The following is a 6,000-nucleotide window of genomic DNA, read 5'->3' as shown; positions in this document are numbered from 1 at the left end:
CTGTGGAGTATATAAGTAAGTACATGAAGCTCAGTGAGAAGTTTCACACCTGTGGGCATATTGGTGATAAAGTGTGGATGTGACTCCAGGAAGGCTACGTAAAGTGGGATGGGGAGAGGATCTTGGGGCACACCGGGTTTTAGAGGGTGGGTATAGTCAGATACACCACAAAGAAGCCCATGAAGTAGGAAAACTGGGAGAAAGAAGTATACAAAAGCTAAAAAAAAAAAAAAAAAAGTATTTCATAAAGGTCTATGTATGGTGCCAGGTGGGTACTAGACTTACCAAGAGAATCAATTTGTAAGTTATATAAATGCCTAACCACTATACTGTATACCTGAAAGTAATGTAATATTGAATGTCAGCTGTAATTTTTTTAAAAAGGTAACTGGGGGTGAGAAGTATGTCAAATGCAGCAGAGAGCTTAGTAAGGCTAGAACCAGAAGGTCCTCCCATTGAATCTGACACCATTTGCCAGGAAAATGTTTTAGCAGCACCGTGCAGGCAAAGCCAGCAAGGTGTGCTGAGCCCTGGCAGAAAACTAGAATAGGCATGCCTGTGTGTAAAGAGAATCCATGCAGCGAGAAGAGGAGGTCACTTTTCAATGTCAAGTGTTTGGGTTTTTTTTAATTAATTTCGTTTGTTTGTCTTAAGGCTATGTGACTTTTGCTTGTTTAGTAATTGAGGAGAAAGAGGTAATAAAAGAAAACCAAAAAAGGGGGGGAGAGGGGTTACACTCAGGATCTTTTTTCTAACATTTTCTTTTCCAGATTCCATGAAAAATCCTTCTACTTAGTTTTTGCAGTATGGCCCTTCATCTCGAGATTATATCTATCTATCTATATATATATATATATATATATATATATATATATATATATATATTTGAAATTCCCAGGTTTGTTTGCTTTTTCCATTAAGACTTTAGGTTAGCTGATTCCTAATTAAGTTGAGGATGGACAGGGCATTTTATTTTTCTCGTTTGGAGCTAGCTTCAAATCACAGAGGAAGTATCTAGTGATCCAAGAGTTCCCAAATGGCCCTAAGAATAGAAGTGAAATTTCCTGGTCAAATAATTTGAGAAAGGCTATCCATTAAAAATCTCCCTCTGAGAGACTGACAAAGTACATTAGCATATTAAAGCCTCTGAGCCATCCTAGTTAAACAACAACAACAACAAAACTCTGTTTAAAAGTTTACAAACTCATTCCCCTCCCCCATGCTTTTTTTCTCTGAATGTTATTAACATACCAGAAGAATTTCCCCTTAATACCCGTTTAGGAAACCCTGCTGTAGCAATTTGATTCTCCCTATGTTCTGTGGACGGTGAGGTTTTAAACAGAGGTTCTCCATCTTATCTCTAGATTCAAGGATTCATGTTACCCTCCCTAAACGGTGAAGAACAATGGTGACCACAAATTACCTTGCGGACCCCTTTATACCACCAGGACCGGAGACAGTAACAAAAACTCAGGATGCTGAGGATGAAGATGGTTGAGGAGAGGTCATCAAGATACATCATCTTTAATTAAGGAAAACAAAAATTGCCGCTCAGTGAAAGGATTGGCAATTTATTACCTTCCTAGGATGTGCCTTCAAGACGGGATCAACGTGTCTCCTTATGTGTCTGCAGGAAGCAGTCAACTAAACTATAGTCGCTTTAGTAAGATTTTTGAAGTTCTGATGAAATAAACAATCACGATGTAAAGCCCATGGAAATGGATGGTCTACATCAGGGGTCCTCAAACTTTTTAAACGGGGGGCCAGTTCACTGTCCCTCAGACCGTTGGAGGGCCAGACTATAGTTTAAAAAAAAAAACTATGAACAAATTCCTATGCACACTGCACATATCTTATTTTGAAGTAAAAAAACAAAACGGAAACAAATACAATATTTGTATTTGCATGTGGCCCGCGGGCCGTAGTTTGAGGACCCCTGGTCTACATTATGGGTTGAAAAGGGGGAAATTCTGGAGCACAAATATGTCATTGTGGCAGTGTGCTGTCTCCAGCATTACCCAGAGGACAATGGGAGTCAGGCTGGTCCCAGCATGAACCCTGATGGGGTCTAGCATGAACTGGCAGCCAACCTTCCCCTTCCTATTAAAGTGACTATTTAGATACAATCAACCTTTTCTGGGGGAAAAAGATTACTATATCACATATATGCTAGTATTTAAATTCATCCACACCTCAAGACTTGGGAGACAATCATCATTTATGCGAAGCCTAAAATAACGATGTTTTGGCTCCAGGCTCCCTCTACTGTCTCTGCAATAATAAATAAACATTTTATGGCACTCTCCTGACTAGATTCCAGAATTTATGAAAGTCAAAGCAAACACAATCTTGTGCAGTAATAAAGGAAATCGTTAGTATAGTAATCAGGAAGTTCAATATTTGGAGAAAGTTGAGAAAGATCACAAACTAGTTAATGATATAGATAGAACCACATGAAGTTATTTGACTATTTTTAATCCACAAATGACAATTTCATATGGCTCAGCTTGTATTTAAACATTTTATTGTCAAACATTGGTGGTGGTGGTGGTGGTGGTGGTGGTGGTGTGTGTATTGAGGTGGTTATTACTTTTAATAAATAATCTTTATTATGAAATCCCCTAAATATATTTGTTAATTTACATGTTGTTTCTTGACCAAAATTAACTACAGGGTATGTGTGCATGTGTTATAACTTGGGTTTAAAAGTTAAAAAGTGTGAAAATACAAAATGTTTCACACAGGAAGGTAAATGAAAGAAATGTAGAAAAGCCATATGTTTACAAAGAGGAAAGCTAGAAATAAAATAGTTAACATTTTAACTGTGAGAGGAGGAAGTAGGGCAATTTGCATAGACTTCAAACAATCTCACACTATTGAGAAAACCTGCAAATCCTGGAAAGAATTAGAGATAAAAGCCAAAGTCAATACACTTCAACCACCCTTGATGTTTCACAGTCACTAACGAGAAAGCATCTTCTGGGTAAGTTCACACTTTGCACAAAATAAATATTAAGTCGGTTGGCAATTTTCCAAACAGTTAATATTTTACAGTTCAGGATTTTATTTAAGTTTGCCTTTGAACCAGAAAAAAAAAATGCTTTTTGAAGTTGTTTCCATAGTTCTAGGAATTCAGTCTAAGAATGAAAGATGCTATCAAAAATTTATTTACAAGGGTGTTCATCAAAACCTTATATTTACAGTTATTGTTCACCACTTAAGTCTTATGCCTAGTATAGCACCTAGCATCCAGAAAAATCTCAATAAATATTCTTGGAAGAATGAATTACAGGAAAATGTTGGAAATTTCCAAATGGGTGACTAGTTGAATAATTATGGGTAAATTGTGGTTTATACATATTATATATGACCATTAAAATGTTTTCAAGACTTTTTAAAAGACATTAGGGAAATGTTAAGGCATTAGATAAAATGTTAAGCAAAAAGGGCTGACTACAATGTGTACACTAATACAAATCTTATAAATATATATGGACACAAAAATGGTTAAATTATTGATTGAAGTGGGTTTTTTTTTCTGTGTGTTGCAAATTGCCTATCATGAGTATGGATTGTTTTTATAATCAGAGCACTAAATGTTATTTAAACATTTTTATAATGCTCTGCTAACATTCATATCTGTAATAAAAATTTATCTATTAAAACCCATGGAGCCCTAGCTGTTTTGGCTCAGTGGATAGAGCTTTGGCCTGTGGAATGAAGGGTCACAGGTTCAATTCCAGTCAAGGGAACATGCCTAGGTTGCGGGCTGGATCCCCAGTGGAGGGGGGGGGGGGGGCAATGAGTCTCTCATTGATGTTTCTGTTTCTCCCTCTCCCTTTCTCTCTGAAATCAATAAAAATATGCATATATAAAAAAACCCATGGGGTTTAATAGAAGGTATTTGCTGTAGGGTGATTCAATATTTGTATAAGAGTGTCTGGCTTTTCCCTATTATTTTGTTAAAACAAATGCTCACTAGATACTTACTTTTGATAATTTATTCAGTGGTCTGAATCATGAGCCAGAGCTAAATTGTGCTCTACTTTTGAGCATTACACCAATAACTTCTGTATACAAGTTCACAGAGATAGGTGAATCATTTCTGAAGTTATACAAAGATAAAATGTGTTTTTTCATCAGTGAGAAATAAAATAACCACTATGTATAGGCACTGGGCCAGGCAGCTTCCCTTTATTCATACACATGACATTATAGTAGAAGTAGTAATAATAGCTAAGTTATTGATCAATTGTCATGTGCCATACTCTGTGTCAGGGGCTTATTTTCTCTCATCATTTCATGTTTTGAGCTATTGGGGCAGGTAGTGTATATTATCACCACTTTGCACTTGAAGACCCTGAAGCCCAAGGTGGAAGCTAGAAATAACCATCCTCCATGTGGAGAAAATACTTTTATGCTCAAATGTCATTAAACCATTGTTGCCCCTTCTTTCAGGAACAATAAATAAACACTGAAAACACTGTATTCTACAAATGAACGTGATCATCTGTTGGAAGGAAGGGGGGGCGGGTGTAGGAGGAGGCAACTTAATCAGCTAGAGTAGAGGTTTTCTTACTTTCCTTGGAGTATAACAATGGGAATAGCCAGTCAGACATCACCCATTATCAATACAAAGCAAATTCATCAAAACTGACTTTTTCAAAGATATTCGTCAAGAAATATAATGATTTTCCCTTTGCCTATTTGAACAAAAAGTCTGCAAACTTCAGACATTGGCTACGTAAGGGTGTTCCTATAATAGAGGTAGTGGCGTGCTATGTCCTTATCAAACAAGGGATGTTTTTGTCAATGACTTCATTGAATTCTTTAAAAAAAACTTCTATTCTGGCTTTATCCCTTTGCCTCCTTCCTTCCATCCAGGGTTCCAAGGAAATTTAGAGTGAATGTGGAGAAATGATTTAAAAATTTTTAAAATAACAGACACTCTGCATACTTTTGTTTCCTGAAATGGTTCGGCTGGCTCTATTTTTAATAATAGTAATAAATTAATTTAAAATTGCCACATATGAAGCATCTTTTACATGCCAGAGCTTTATATATTTTGTGTCATTTGAAGCTCACAACCATCTACCAAGGTACATATTCCCAGAGGGCACCTAGTCCAAAGGTTAAGTAGCAATTAAACTTCATATCAGGGCTATTCAGTGAAATTTGAATCAAGATTTGATTCCAACAAACAGGCTTCCTTCAAAACACGTTGCCTGGCAACAAATCGATCCTAGTGACTTCTACGCATCTTAAGTGGAGAAAACCAACCAATTCCTTCCTAGAGGCCAAGCTTGAAGAACAATTAGAATTGTTTAATGATATTCTTCCCCGCCCCCTTCTGTGACTAACACAGTCATCTAATCAGTAAAACCTCCCATTGGCCGATTTCACTTGGGACTTGGCAGGGGTTGGTGGGACTGAGGAGGGTCCCGGGTTCTATTCACTCGAACCTGATTTGTGGGGAAACTGGCGTCCAGAGACCCCCCAGGAAACCCATAACCTTCTTGGGGCGACCTCAGGTTGAGGGGCCAAGTCCTGCAGGGGACATTTGTTCATTCACATTCAGGGAGAACCCTCCCTCCCAGTGCAAGACTGAGCCTCCTTTTACTCCACAAGTTTAAAACTCTACCGCGGCCACCACGCCCTTTTCCCTCTTCCCACCAAGAATAGGATCAGGTATGAACAGTGATATTTCAACCTCCCTTCCTTCGGCCCTTCTCCCAGTAACCGGGGAACGTGCGGACGTGCGTCCGAGGGTGTATGCACTTGACCTACTGCGCGGCGGGACCCCTAGATCCAAGGGGCTCTCAAGTCAGGGTTTCGCGCCCCGCACCTGCCTTCACTCGCAGAGCGTGCTCCGCCTCCGCCTCACCTTCGCCCCGCCCCGCAGCCCCCGCCCAGGCTCGCCCGGCCCCGCCCCCTCAGCCGGGCCCCAGGCACGCCCCGCCCCCTAAGTTGGGCCCCGCCCAGCCTCCTCAGCCCGGCCCC

Source organism: Myotis nattereri (genome assembly GCF_964212035.1).
Source record: "Myotis nattereri genome assembly, chromosome: 7".
NCBI lineage: Eukaryota > Metazoa > Chordata > Mammalia > Chiroptera > Vespertilionidae > Myotis > Myotis nattereri.
Note: the sequence above shows the minus strand (reverse complement) of the source record.